Source organism: Rhinoderma darwinii, unplaced genomic scaffold (assembly GCF_050947455.1).
Source record: "Rhinoderma darwinii isolate aRhiDar2 unplaced genomic scaffold, aRhiDar2.hap1 Scaffold_66, whole genome shotgun sequence".
Lineage (NCBI taxonomy): Eukaryota > Metazoa > Chordata > Amphibia > Anura > Rhinodermatidae > Rhinoderma > Rhinoderma darwinii.
Genome location: NW_027464216.1, coordinates 1,426,311 through 1,441,953, shown reverse-complemented (window position 1 = coordinate 1,441,953; position 15,643 = coordinate 1,426,311). Strand labels below are relative to the sequence as shown.

The window sequence follows — 15,643 nt, the reverse complement described above, 5'->3', positions numbered from 1 at the left end:
TGTAAGTATATAATGGATGAGTGTAATATAGTGAGTGCAGGTAGGTATATAATGGATGAGTGTAATATAGTAAGTGCAGGTATGTATATAATGTATGAGTGTAATATAGTGAGTGCAGGTATGTATATAATGGATGAGTGTAATATAGTGAGTGCAGGTAGGTATATAATGGATGAGTGTAATATAGTGAGTGCAGGTAGGTATATAATGTATGAGTGTAATATAGTGAGTGCAGGTAGGTATATAATGTATGAGTGTAATATAGTGAGTGCAGGTAGGTATATAATGTATGAGTGTAATATAGTGAGCGCAGGTAGGTATATAATGTATGAGTGTAATATAGTGAGTGCAGGTAGGTATATAATGGATGAGTGTAATATAGTGAGTGCAGGTATGTATATAATGGATGAGTGTAATATAGTGAGTGCAGGTAGGTATATAATGGATGAGTGTAATATAATGAGGGCAGGTAGGTATATAATGGATGAGTGTAATATAATGAGTGCAGGTAGGTATATAATGGATGAGTGTAATATAGTGAGTGCAGGTAGGTATATAATGGATGAGTGTAATATAATGAGTGCAGGTAGGTATATAATGTATGAGTGTAATATAATGAGTGCAGGTAGGTATATAATGTATGAGTGTAATATAGTGAGTGCAGGTAGGTATATAATGGATGAGTGTAATATAATGAGTGCAGGTAGGTATATAATGTATACGTGTAATATAATGAGTGCAGGTAGGTATATAATGTATGAGTGTAATATAGTAAGTGCAGGTAGGTATATAATGGATGAGTGTAATATAGTGAGTGCAGGTAGGTATATAATGGATGAGTGTAATATAGTGAGTGCAGGTAGGTATATAATGGATGAGTGTGATATAATGAGTGCAGGTAGGTATATAATGGATGAGTGTAATATAAAGAGTGCAGGTAGGTATATAATGTATGAGTGTAATATAATGAGTGCAGGTAGGTATATAATGTATGAGTGTAATATAGTGAGTGCAGGTAGGTATATAATGTATGAGTGTAATATAATGAGTGCAGGTAGGTATATAATGTATGAGTGTAATATAATGAGTGCAGGTAGGTATATAATGGATGAGTGTAATATAATGAGTGCAGGTAGGTATATAATGTATGAGTGTAATATAATGAGTGCAGGTATGTATATAATGGATGGGTGTAATATAATGAGTGCAGGTAGGTATATAATGGATGAGTGTAATATAATGAGTGCAGGTAGGTATATAATGTATGAGTGTAATATAGTGAGTGCAGGTAGGTATATAATGGATGAGTGTAATATAATGAGTGCAGGTAGGTATATAATGGATGAGTGTAATATAATGAGTGCAGGTAGGTATATAATGGATGAGTGTAATATAGTGAGTGCAGGTAGGTATATAATGTATGAGTGTAATATAATGAGTGCAGGTAGGTATATAATGGATGAGTGTAATATAATGAGTGCAGGTAGGTATATAATGGATGAGTGTAATATAATGAGTGCAGGTAGGTATATAATGGATGAGTGTAATATAGTGAGTGCAGGTAGGTAGGTATGTCAGTAATACACTGCAGAATTAAGGCGGGATTCACACGACAGGGTTTCCCGGCCGGGTGCCGGCCGTTCATAAATCGGCCGGCACCCGGCTGCATTAGCAATAATAGACCATTAGGATGGGGCTATTCACACGACCGATTTTTTGACGGGCCAGGAAAACCGGCCGTCAAAAAATGGGACATGCCCTATTTTCGGCCGGGTACCCGGCCGCCCGGCTCCCATAGAAGTCTATGGGGTCGGGTAATACATGGCCATCACCAGAATGTGTCCCGAGTGATGGCCGGGTCAACCGTCGCTCGCGCACTCTCTCCTCCTCACAGTGCAGAGTGCATGTGAGGAGGAGGAGTTGATGCCATTCGGACGAATGGCTACGCTGGTGATACAGTGTGGCAGGGTCGGGGTGTACAGCAGGTGGAAGGGAGCGCTGCGCTGGCTCCCTTCCCCTGCTTGTTACAGTTCCCGACCGCTGGCTGTGTTTTTACGGCCAGCGGTCAGGGTCCTTAAAACCCGAGCCATAGACTTTTTACGGCTCAGGTTTTAACTTGCTGCCCGCGCGATCGGGCAGCTGAATGTCGGGACTCCGGCTGTCAGTGACTGCCGGGGACCCTGAGGAGAGGATAGAAGCAGCTTTCGCTGCTTCTGTCTTCTACGATGTCTTTTTACACAACGCTCAATGAACGCTGTGTATAGGAATAGAGACAGCAGCAGCGGCGCTGTCTATTCCTCCCGGTGATCATGTGACTGGTCACATGATCGCCGGGTGCCGTTAGTGACAGACTGCTGCTGGGTCTTACTAGACCCAGCACAGCCCAGTTAGTGACAATCGTCACTGTGAGAGGGCTGATTTCCCCTGTAACTGGGGCTGCTGTGCAGCTCCAGTTACAGGGAAAAACATGGTGTAAAAGAAAAAAAAAAAATATTAAGGGTATGTTCACACGGCGGGGGTCCGTAACGGCTGAAATTACGGGGATGTTTCAGCCTGAAAACATCCCCGTAAATTCAGCCGTACCGGCATGTGCAGGCGCTTGAACGCCGCGTCAATTACGGCCGTAATTAGCGCTGCTATTCATTGGAGTCAATGAATAGCGGCTCCAATTACGGCCAAAGAAGTGACAGTTCACTTCTTCTACGCGGGCGTCTATTTACGCGCCGTCATTTGACAGCGGCGCGTAAATATACGCCTCGTGTGAACAGACAAACGTCTGCCCATTGCTTTCAATGGGCAGATGTTTGTCAGCGCTATTGAGGCGCTATTTTCAGACGTAATTCGGGGCAAAAACGCCCGAATTACGTCCGTAAATAGGCCGTGTGAACATACCCTAAAAGTTCCAAAAAGGTATTTTTTGACCTTTGAGGGACAGACCATAATAATAAAAAAATAAGTAGAGTGCAAAAAATTCATCCGATTAAAAAACGGTTGGGGAAAAAACCGGATGCAAATCGGGTCCAAATCGGCCGGTAAAAACGGCAACACGGCCCGGAACGGAATCGGAATGGATGCAAACCGGCCGGGAAAATCGGCCCTGTCGTGTGAATGAGGCCTAACGCAGCATGTGATTACGATTTTTATAAATATTATTCACTTGTATTAAATAGATTTCTACTAATGTAAACATAAAGGTTTTCTATATTTTCTTTGCTATCTTTTCTCTACCCCACATGGCCACTCTATGGTGATGCAGGTGGGGGCGCTATTTCACTGTTTACCTCCGGCAGCAGAAGGGCGAGGTGCAGCCCTGCCACACAACAACAATCCTGGTTCCGCAGTAGAATTTTCTGTTTTTTTGGTGTAAACTTTTTGCATAGATTTTCATTGTAGGATCTGTACAAAGTGGAGCTGCCAGGAGATCGGAGACTTGATGAGATGGACGCATGCAGCTCCCGTCAGGAACATACTGGTTAGGTGAGTCGTCCCACCTCATAATATCCATGAAATATGGAACTAAATAGGTATTGGACAAATATCAAACTATCACTGCCAGGCAAAAAACTTTAAAACCTCATTTTTAATAAATATTAACTGTAAAAGAAATAATCAAATACCAATTTAATTTTACTACAAAACACATGGCACCTCGATCAGTGGTACAAGCATCTTTGGGGTGCTCCAGCGGGTAAAGTTCATAGAACAGGGTATAATACTAGTAATACCAGTTCAGTATCCGGGCATAATAAACAATGAGTAGTACCACCTCCCGTTTCTCATCCATATTAGGCTCTGTTCACATCTACGTTGGGGTCCCGTTCTGACGTTCCGTCGGAGGTTTCCGTCAGACCGGGACCCTGAGCAGGCACCGACGAAAACCAGGGGTTTCCGTTTCCATCACCATTGATTTCAATGGTGACGGAGCCGGTGCCCGTGGTTTCGGTTTGTCTCTTTTGTGCACCGGACCCTTCGTTTTGCCAGAAGCAATAGCGTAGTCGACTACTGAAATCAATGGTGATGGAAACGGAAACCCCTGGTTTCCGTCGGTGTCAGTTTGTGTATGCTCAGGGTCCTGTTCTGACGGAAACGTCAGAACGGGACCCCAATGCAGATGTGAACAGAGCCTTAGGGCATGACCAGACGTGGCGGAATTGCTCTGGAATTCCGCTGCGGATAGTCCGCAGCGGAAATCCGCAGCGTACACGTTTCTCCATTGCTTTCCACAGCTTTTTAGTTGGGTTCGTTTACACGTTGCGGACAATTCGCTGCGGAGCATAGGCTGCGGTGAGGAATTTGGTGTCCGCAGCATACACTGGCTGTTCCGGACGTGTAGCGGACTTGTTGCGGACTCATTGCGGAATTTCTCCATTGACTTCAATGGAGAGTGAAAATTCCGCAATGAAGTCCGCAGATGTTATGTGTGCTGCGGAGCGTACTGGTTTTACTAACATGATAGTTCTTCATTCTGGCTAAACCTATGTATCTCTAGGTCTACAGCCAGACTGAGGAAGTCAATGGGGCTCCCGTAATTACGGGTGATTACGTGTGTGCACCCGTAATTACAGGAGCGTTGCTAGGCGACGTCCGTAAATAGTCACTGTCCAGGGTGCTGAAAGAGTTAAACGATTGGCAGTAACTGTTTCAGCACCCTGGACAGTGACATCCGATCATAATATACATCAACCTGTAAAAAAAATAGAAGTTCATACTTACCCATAACTCCCTGCTTCTTCCTCCAGTCCGGCCTCCCGGGATTATGTTTCAGTACAAGTGACGGCTGCAGCCAATCACAGGCTGCAGCGGTCACATGGACTGCCGCGTCATACAGGGAGGTCGGGCTGGATGTCGAAAGAGGGACGCGTCACCAAGACAACGGCCGGGTAAGTATGAATTTATTTTTCTTTTACTAGGGAAAGGGCTGTCCCTTCTCTCTATCCTGCACTGATAGAGAGAAGGGAAGCCCTTTCCCCCTCAATACGCAACGGCCAGTCCGCATCAATTTAATGCCCATTTTAGGCAAAGCCGCGACAGAATCTGCAACGCAGATTATGTGCGGCATTGATGCGGACAGTGTATGCAGAACTCCGCCACGTCTGGTCATGCCCTTAGACTGTCACACAGAAACCTCTGCATGTTCTTTATATCCACAATTTCTAGTTATAATCCCTCCTCATCGGGCTGCAGCGGCCAAACCGCAGGAGAAGTGGGGGGTGTGAACATAATCTTAGGCAGCCTTGGCTGGAATTACAGCTGTGATTGGATAGAGTAGGTCACATGTGGACACGAAGTCCCTGTTTACACACCAAGTTTTTTGCAGGTGGAAAAATATGCCTCAAAATTCCTTCTGCCGCTTTTTTGACGCATTTTTCGACCACGGCCATTGAGCACCGCATGCAAAAATGCTGCGAAAACCGTTTTCTTTGCCTCCCATTAATGGCAATGGGAGGTCAGAGACGGAAACGCTTGAAGGAGGGCTTGACGCTGCTTTTTCCTGTGAGTGTTTTTTTCTCGTGGGAAAAACGCCTCTGCATCCCATTGAAATCAATAAGATTAGTTTTCGGACGTTTTTTGATGCAATTTTCGATGCGGTTTCCACGTAAAAAAATGCTCCAAAAAAACTCTGTGTGAACTAGGCCTAATATTTCTCCATATATTACATGTGGATTTTGCAGCATATTTGGCTGTGCATCCTTTGCATTACAATCTACTGCAGATTGTTACTGCTGCAAGTTTATGCAGTTTTCTAGAACCCTATTCACATTCATACTTCATGTGTCAATTTGACCATGGAAATCTGCAATAAATATGTAGCATGTGAACATAGACTTAGGGGCTACACGTGATGTTTCAGGCTACATTTACACACTGCAACCAGGTTACATCACACTTGTCTTCTCTCCCAGATTGTCCTGGAGACTTCCAAACTAGGGAAGATCTTACATGATGTAGCTGCATAAAGGAAGGCACTCTGCTGGGACTATTTGTGAGGGGGAACTCTGCTTGTAGTGGTTATTGGGGGCAGTCTGCTGGCACTAATTATTGGAGGCACTTTGCTGGCAATATGGTTTATTGAGGGGTCTCTGCTGGTAGTGTTGTTTATGAGGGGGCAGTATACTGGCACTGTTTAAGGGACAATACTCTGCTGGCACTGTATGGGGGCACTCTGCTTACTCTAATGATGGGGTCGCTCGCTGATAACTGAGGCTTCTTAGCTGTCCTTATCGGTGGGGTTTACATAGGAAAGAAATTCTCAAACCACATCTCAAATCTCCCTGTAGTTGATTCTAAAAACAGACAAGTACGGCTCAGAAAAACGGCTGCAAACAAATAACCATTGATGTGAATGGAAATGAACAAAATGTTTTTCGCTTTCTGCGATTATTATTGACATGTTTTATAAGACATGTTACATCTCGTGTTATACACAGCAGGAGGCAACAGCACACGTCTTATCACACAGGAAGAGGAAATACATCAGAAAGGGAAACAGGAAGAGGAGGAGCAGCCATGTCATACAGGAAATACAGGGAAGTGACATCATCACAGGAGGTAACGTATATCCTGTGTGCGGGGACCCCAGAAATATGATGAGACTGACGTATCAGGGCTGATACATAGTAATGTTATGTTAATGTTATGTTATTATATATCATTACGTGTGTGTTTAGGCTGTGCTTATATATGTTAGTAGGTCGGACCAGAAGGATCGCGTGTTCTGTATACAAGCTCCAGATAAGAAGAACATGGATCAGCACAACAACACCAGCGCTCCTGGGACTGCGCTCCAACCACACAGCATTTCATCCGGAGGATCGACTGTTCCGTAGTCCAAAACGTCGCTTCTCGGGTTCTATTCCTACAATGGAGGAAAAAGTCAATTACATATTTTCAGTAATTATTGTTACAATATCTCCATTAAGGAAATCTCATGTATGGAATATTTTTTTGTATCACCTTAACTTCTGGTTACACCTGAAATTCCCTATAAGGGTATTTAGATATCATAGAGGGGGGTGTCACGCTGGAGACCCTCTCTATGACCCAAATGGAAGCTCTGCGCCACCTCTGTCCAGAGGCTGTGTGTGGTATTGCAGCTTTTCTGTATTGAAATGTATAGGGCTAAGCTGTCCACACACCGCACATCACCTGTGGACAGGTGTGGCTCTGTTTTTGGAAGACATCAGCTCTATTTTTCTAATTATGTACAACCCCTTTAATGAAATAATCTCTTTAGAGGGTTTTCTCCATCTCAGACGTTTATGTGATATCCACCTATGCGCATGCACGCAGATCTCTCCGTTCTGTACTATGGGAGTTACGCAAATAGTTCAACAGCGCTCAGCTGTTTCCGAAACTTCCATAGAACAGAATAGAGAGAGGGACGTGCGAGGCCTTTCCCAAGTCATTCTCCACCTGGAATCAGCAGCCATTAGACGGGACAGGGATCTGGGAACAAAGCAGGACAGGGTCAGGGAGAGACCTCCGTTTTCCACATAGGTGTGAGTCCCAGAGAAATAGTAAGATGGGAGTACCCCTTTAAATAAAACTTCTTAGTGATGATCCATTTTCTTAAGGTGTTTAATTAAACTATGGACAGTGAGGTCGAAGAACCCGCACCCAAAATATCTATACTGGAGTGACATGCTTGTTACTAACGCTGTATACAAGCTCCCCCCGTATAACAGACAGGGCCCTCACTGAGACTTTGTAGGGGCTCCTAGAGACAAATATATATTGATGTACAGACATTTTCCCCTCCGTTATTGTGCAGCACGACCTCCCCACATATAACAGGCAGGACCCTCACTGACCCCCTGGACAGACACATAGGCCTGAATATATTTATATCTTTATATTTTCCATTATTCACCTGCAGGAAATGTTATTTTTAGAAATGGGGAGAAATACTTGGAATTGTGTTTTTTTAGTTTCTGATGTTATTTTTGTTACTTCTCAGGTATAAGGAGAAAAGTAACCGGCACATACAAGATGAGACGTGGATGAAGATGTGCGGAGGACTGTACCCCACCGGGAAAGAGCGGGCTGTCACTGGTATTACCATGGGGCAGATTTACTAAGGCCTCATGCACACGACCGTAGTGAGGTGCATTGACTGTGACTTGCGGCTCGTACGTCCGCGGAGTGTCACCCACGGCCGCCCTCAAATCGCGGGCCGTGCATATGACCGCGTGCATTATTTTCTATGAGCCTGTACCGCAAAACACGACCGTAATAAGACATGTGCGTTGTTTTTGCGGTCCCGGTTCCTGGGCAATGCACGGACCGTGGAAACCAAGGTCGTGTGCATGGGCCCATTGAAATGAATGGGGCCGCAATTCACCTGCAGATTTGCGGGTGAATTGCAGCTGCAAAAATACGTTCGTGTGCATGGGGCCTAAAACTATCTGAGTTTTACACAGTGTAAACTGATACAAGGAAGTCAGAAATTGTGCCACATTTATCACAGTGGTGCACGATGTATGATAGATTTTACTAGACATGTTAGACACTTTTCTCTTCCTTATACCACCTCTTGGTTGGCTTAGTTTAAGACACGCCCCTTTATTCTAGGTCACGCCCCTTGTCAAGCACACCGCAAAATGTGTCTAAACATTAAATAAATATGGCGCACAACATGTACGCCATAATTCTGGCTCAATTTGAATAGTAAATCTGTCCTACTATAAATGTCATATAAATTTGGGGTTAGTATTCAGGGCATATTCCCTATTTAAAGAGTTGATAAGAGTCGGGAATCCTTCAGCTTAGTCCATTCTCTCTACTATCAGTCAGTACAGGGAGTAGTAGTACATATAAAACATTACATTGTCACCATGTCAGCTTTATTCTGCCTGCACTGACAGCACAAAGTCTTCATGGTGACTGCAGGACTGGAAGTCAAGGACCACCTCTATGATGTCCGCGGGACCTAATAGGGATATGGCGCTTTTTCCATTTATTTGTTGTACTGTAATGAGAATATTATTTACATGCAGTATTTATTGCTAGGGGTATTTTTTTTTTCCCCCCTGAAAATTATATAAAGAGCAAGTGGCGTAGGATTGGTTCAGACTGGTGACATCAAGACACAAATGTGACCTCAAGAATTCGTCAATGAGCTGATAATCCCGGTGCCAATTCTGGCTGCAACTAATAATTTAAGGGGCACACCTACCTCAAGTACTGGCACAGTATAAGGTCATCAGGGTGACTGCAGGACTGGAATTAACGCTCTTTTATGAAAAGGGTGTTTTGCAATGTTCGGCACATGGCAGCTTTGTGTATATAGTAGTATATAGACCCTACTGCACTGATTCTTCATACTATACCCTAATATAGCATAGTTGACAATATTTGGAATTTCTTTCCATGGACACTTTTGGGGCGTACCTTTGACAGAACGTGGTTCATTGGGCATGGCTTGTCATGGGGCAGGGTTAGTGAGAATACACTTTGTGTGCCAGATATTCCCTGTATTCTGTCCTCACTATAAAAACCTTGCAGTAAGGACAGTATAGAGGGATGGTATCGCCTGCAGAAGTGATCTAAGTAAGTATGGCACGTAACCATTGTGGCCAGTGATTGACTAGTGCGATCATGTGCCGATACGGGACATCACTGGTCCAGCCTGTGTAAACAGGCCGGCAAGGGATTGTGAACCGCCGACACTGGAGCCGCAGAGAATTAGAAGGTGGGTATTTGCTAAATGGTGCAATTTTCAGTTTAAATTACAATTACAATTTTTATAATGCCTGAAAAACCCCTTAAATACCAAACCCTAAAATGTATTCAGACCCCCGGACAAATCGCCTTTATGTACTTCCCGCTCTTTCAGCAGCTCTGTTTCACATTCGGCTCTGGACCCCACCTCTGCTGGCTGAGCCAGGAGCTGTTAGTGATATTGGCCTTTACATATTGGAGTAATCCTGCGATGTAGTTTGGGTGGGCACTGTGCCTTTGATTGCATGACAAATTTTTCTTGGAGTTCCCCTTTAAAAATTGGTAATACTTCACACATGGACGGTAAAGTAAAACCCATTTTATTTTGACTGTATTTCTGGACCGCACTGGTCCCTTCGTCAGGTTAAGATCAGATAAAGGGACAAGTCGTGCCAGAAACGCGTATTTAAATAAAATTCTACCATCGCTTGGCGCCCTATCTGTCCCCGTTTTGAAACCTTTGTGTTAACCGCATCTTAAAGTTGAGCAGATTTACTTGAATTTATTTCTCTTAGTTGAACATAGAACGCACTATCTACCTACCTGGCAGACAACGGGTCTTGGTGTGGGTCACGGGGAATATCTTCAAGAGAGCAACTCTTCACTAGGACATTTTATTTATTCTTGTTTCAGAACTGAAGGGAATGTACCGTACAACATCAGCAGGAGGAAGCCCTGGTGTCGAGAACGTCAGCCATGGAAAGGGATGTGCCAGATCAAGGTCTGAAAGCTAAAGAGGCAGCAGATATGAACCACTAATGTCCATCTAAGAATGCCGGAACGTCATCCGTCCACACCTCCTCCTTCCCATCCCCCACTGTCCAGAAGGGGTTTTTAAGATCCATCCAATTAAAAGACAACTGTCCAGAAGTCTTTGAAAATGAAGCCTTGTCCATGATTCGCAGGGCTGCGGTGAAGTACAATGGTTTTGGGTGTTTAATGGCAAGTCTCTTCAGATGCCCGGCAATGGACTTCCTCCCCTCGTCCTGTTTGGTAGGGTCTCTGCACTCCCTTTCCTGTAGAACAGCTGCCTCTACAGATTCCCAAGGCCATCCATATTTTTTTCCTGTCTGGCTGATAGCAACACATGTCAATAAAAACATACCTCAATGTATTTATTGTATTTCTAATAAAAATGGATAGACAAATACATAAAAATAATTGTTTTAATTCCAAAGAACTTTCATAAGATCTATATTATACCTGTGTAATCAATTGTGGACATGGTCACTGATTCATTGAAGAATGAGTAGGCTGGGTAACCCGTGGAGTAACATCCAAACAAGAAAGACATCTTCCTGCTACAAAAACAGGTCATAATCAGAACGAACGTACACCACCATACAACAAAGTCCAGCAAAGAAATCCCCCAGCCTGAGGCATACTGTACTCCGTGTCAGAAGAACAAGAATCTACAAAAAGAGAGACATCTGCATCCAGTCGATGTTCTTATCAACCTAGAGGTTCACAAGGTGAGAAGACTAGTTTACATTTTTTTTCAAGGTATTACTCTAGGGAGCGCTCCTGTTAACATCTTTTTCTCACACTGTATTATCCTAAGGTACTGTATACATTTCACTCATTAATGCCAACCTAGCCAAGTGAGCACACAACAAACTAAGCCTGCGCACCCAAATAGAGTACCAACCATCTACACATCATGCCAATAAAGGAGTTTTGCCTTTGCACAGTGCTCCAAGGGGAGCACAATACAACTTCAATACTGCAAATACCTAACCTGAACATCACATCTGCACCTTCCTCTTCTCTTTTGAAGATGTTAGTGTACAGAGTAGTAGGGGAATTGACCAGACATGATGTGCTGCCTCGTGGACTGTCCTATATTTCCAGAGCGAATGGAAGATAGGTGGTCTGGCCAGTTGTAGACTTCATCCCTAACATCTGACACAGACCAAAATAAGTATTCGGCACTCAAAGCCAAAGTTTTAAGAAATCTCAAGTGCGCCAACTACAGCGGTCAGCCGCCATTCCAAACGAAGCGCCAACTACTGGATGTACCAGCAACCAGAACGGCACAGTGCCTGATGAAGATCATGTAATGACCGAAGCGTCGCACTAAGCCTCTGGCATCTACAACCACTTGAAAAAAAATCAAGCTTTCTTATTTAAACTTCAGCTTTGTGTGCCAAATACTTATTTTGACTACGATTGGGTTGGGACCCTATTCGTGCACCTACATCGTCTAGTGCGTTCTGAACCACTACTTATCTGGCACAGACCATCCTGGAGCTGAATGTCTCTGAGGCTTCTCTTTTAAAGTTGCTAATGTAGCTCATCTGGGCTCCATAGACCCAACCTTTATATATGACTCCTAGAGAAATGGGTTAGTGAAAGAAAAAGGTAAAATTCAGATCCTGGAGACCATTGAGGATGTCAACCTTTGGACCTTGATTGGCACCTACGCCATATTTTCAGAGTAATCCATCAGATGTCTCAAGAAGAACATTTTATGAGAAAAGGACAATGTTGATGAGATTGCAGGTCCTCCTGTTTCTAACTCACATAATTATTACCCAGCATCCAAGTAAATAGTGCATACAAAGTCCAGAAAAATAACCAGGCGACTGTCCAGATAAACATTGGATACAGCGCCCAGAAATGGTGCATTGTGCCCCGATAAATATTTCCTTAAAAGGAATGTCCGAGAAATTAAACTAGTTGCATGGAATGTTTTGAAATGAAAAAAACAGCCATTACTCACCTGTTAAATCCCCTGTGCCCATTATCTGGTGGTCAACCCGATAAGTTGATTGAAGAGACTACCCTACGTGGATAGACAACCGCTACAAAATTCTCACCCAAAAATTAAGATATGGAATAGGTTACCCCCTTCTATGGCAGATCGAATAGCCGTAATTCAAATGATAGTATTACCCCAGTTGTTGTATCCACTGATTAACAGTCCCATATGGATAGGAGAAAAGACGTTTAAATGCATAGAAAGTTTAACCCCTTCCCGACATTTGTCGTAAGTATACGACATGGAAAGCCAGTGCTTCCTGCAAAATGTCATATACTTACGCCAAATGTTTGGCACCGGCTCAGAAGCTGAGTCAATGCCATCATCGCCGGATCTCAGCTGTATCTGAGAGCTGACATCCGGCTGTAATGGCGTGGACCAAAATTAGCTTCGATCCCTGCCATTAACCCCTTCAATGCAGCGTTCAAACGTGATCGCTACATTTAAGCTGTTTGCAGCTCATCGGAACCACAGCAATGAAATTGACGGGGTTCCGGTGGCTGCAATAGCCACCGGAGGCCTAATGCTGGCCTCCCAGTCTGCCTAGCACGGAAGCCGGTCAAGATCCGTACAGTGGCGGAGTCTGATCGGCTTCCGTAGCCGCCGACAAGATGGCGCCGACTCAGGAGCTGTTCCGGCGTCATCAGCGGTGGAGGTCAGCTGTATATTACAGCTGACATCCACATGAAATGGCAGGAACCGGAGCTAGCTCCCATCCCTGCCATTAACCCCTTTGATGCAGCAATCGAGAGCGATTGCTGCATCTTAGCGGTTTCTAGCAGATCGCCAGCACTGACAGGCAATCAGGACTTGCGACTGCTGCTATGGCAACAGGAGACACAATGGCCTCCTGCTCTGCTATTACGGAAGCCGATTAGGCCCCGCCGGGAGGCGAAGCCTAATCGGCTTGCTGTCAGTGAATAACTGACAGATCTAATACATTGCACTACGTAGGTAGTGCAATGTATTAGAAAAAAACTAAAGCTGACAGTTGGACCGTCAAGTCCCCTAGTGGGACTTGAGAAAAAGTGTAAAAAAAAGTATAAAAAAGTGTAAAAAAAAAGTGAAAAAAATAAAAGTTTGAAAACAATAAAAGTTTCAAGTAATAAAATAAAACACAATCACCCTTTTTCACTTATCAAGTCCTTTATTATTGAAAAATAATAATAAACCATACGTATTTGGTATCGCCGGGACTGTAACGACCTCAGGTATCAAAATATTATATATTGCACACGGTGAACAACGTAAAAAAAAAACGTAAAAAACTTTACCAGAGTTTCTGTTTTTTGGTCACTTTGACCTACAAATATTGGAATAAAAAGTGATCAAAAAGTCGCACGTATCCAAAAATGGTACCTATAAAAACTATAGCTCGTCTCGCAAAAAACAAGCCCTCATACAGCTCCGTCGACAAAAAAGTTATGGTTCTCACAACTTGGCGACAGAAAAAATACATTCTTTTTACAAAAGTAATTTTATTGTGCAAAAAGTTGTAAAACATAAAAAAGTGCTAGAAATTAGGTATCGCCAGAATCGTACGGACCCGCAGAATAAAGTTAACATGTAATTTATAATGCTTAGTGAACGCTGTATAAAAAACCTAAAAAGAAACTATGCCAGAATTGTGTTTTTTTGTTTACCTGGCCTCCCAAAAAATAGGATAAAAGTTGATCAAAAAGTCGCATGTACCTCAAAATGGTACCAATAATCGCTACAGCTCGTCCAGCAAAGAAACAGCCCTCATACCACTACGTCTATGAAAAAATAAAATTAGTTAAGGCTCCAATAAGTCAGGAAAGAAAAAATATGCAGTTGTGCCGGCCCGAGGGGAACATTTCTTCTGTTTCAAGAGGCGATTTACCAAGGACCTAAAATTAGGGAACCAGGAAGGGCAGGGCCCAAACATATCTGCTGGAAGCGAGGGTGCCCGTATTATACCAGGACAACACTTTCCCAGCAAAATTCCCCAAATTGCAAAGGTGCGGAGTGTGGACCAAAAGCGGGATAAGAAAGGACGCCATATATCAGTGTGACACCGGCCTGTGCAAAAAGGATTGCTTCACAGCGTAACACACATCTATGGATCATTTTATTGTTTTTTTACCCCATTATTATGCCACCTGACTATGCCCCTGATGTACTCTGCCCAGCTTACATGTACCCCCACATTATAAATGGAAGCACCAGCAATAATCAAAAAATCTACTACCAAGCAAAATCCGCTCTCAAAAAGCCAAATGGCGCTCCCTTCGCTCTGTACCCTACAATGTGCCCAAACAGCAGTTTACTTCCACATATATGGCATCTTCATACCCGGGAGAACCCTTTTAACAATTTTTGGGGTGTGTGTCTCCAGTGGCATAAGCTGGGCATGACATATTTGTCACTGAAATGGCATATCTAGGGAAAAATATAAATTTTTAATTTGCACTATCCGCAGTTCAATCATTTATGGAAAAGACCTGTGGGGTGAAAATGCTCACTACACCCCTTAATAAATGCCTTGAGGGGTATAGTTTCCAAATGGGCTCACTTCTCAGGGGTTTCTTTTTATTATTCCACATCTGAGCCTCTGCAGTTGTGAACCAATACTTTGTAAATTGACAAATTAGGCCTCAATTTTACATGGTACGCTTTCACTCCTGAGCCTGGTCGAATGTCCAGGCAAAAGATTAGGGCCCCATGTAGGGTGTTTCTAAAACCGGGAAACACTGCATAATGATTAGAGAGCTGTCTTGTTATGGTGGCACAAGCTGGGCACCACATATTGGCATATCTATGGAAAAAAATCCCATTTTCACTCTGCAACATCGAGTGCACACTAAATTCTACAAAACACCTGCAGGGTTAAAATGCTTACTACACCCCTAGGTAAATGCATTGAGGGGTGTAGTTTCCAAAATTGAGTCACTTCCGGGGGGTTTCCACTGTTTTGTGCCCACAGGCGCCCAGAAACCAATCCAGTAACATTTGCACTCCAAATGCACTCCTTCCCTTCTGAGCCCTGCCGTGTGCCCAAACAGCAGTTTATGACCACATATGGGGTATTGCCGTACTCGGGAGAAATTTCTTTACAAATGTTGTGTTCTTTTTTTCCTTTATTTATTGGGAAAATGAAAAATTTTGCGCTAAAGCTACATCTTATTGAAGAAGAAGGAT

The 15,643-nt window shown here is 43.5% G+C and overlaps 1 long non-coding RNA gene across 1 annotated transcript; it reads left to right on the top strand.

The window, feature by feature from the left end:
- The first annotated feature begins 2,975 nt into the window (after nt 1–2,975).
- Nucleotides 2,976–10,861, top strand: LOC142728037 (uncharacterized). The gene is made up of 4 exons (XR_012877441.1): nt 2,976–3,477; nt 6,429–6,891; nt 7,958–8,052; nt 10,354–10,861. It is a non-coding gene; the product is annotated as an uncharacterized LOC142728037 (long non-coding RNA).
- The last annotated feature ends 4,782 nt before the right edge of the window (nt 10,862–15,643 follow it).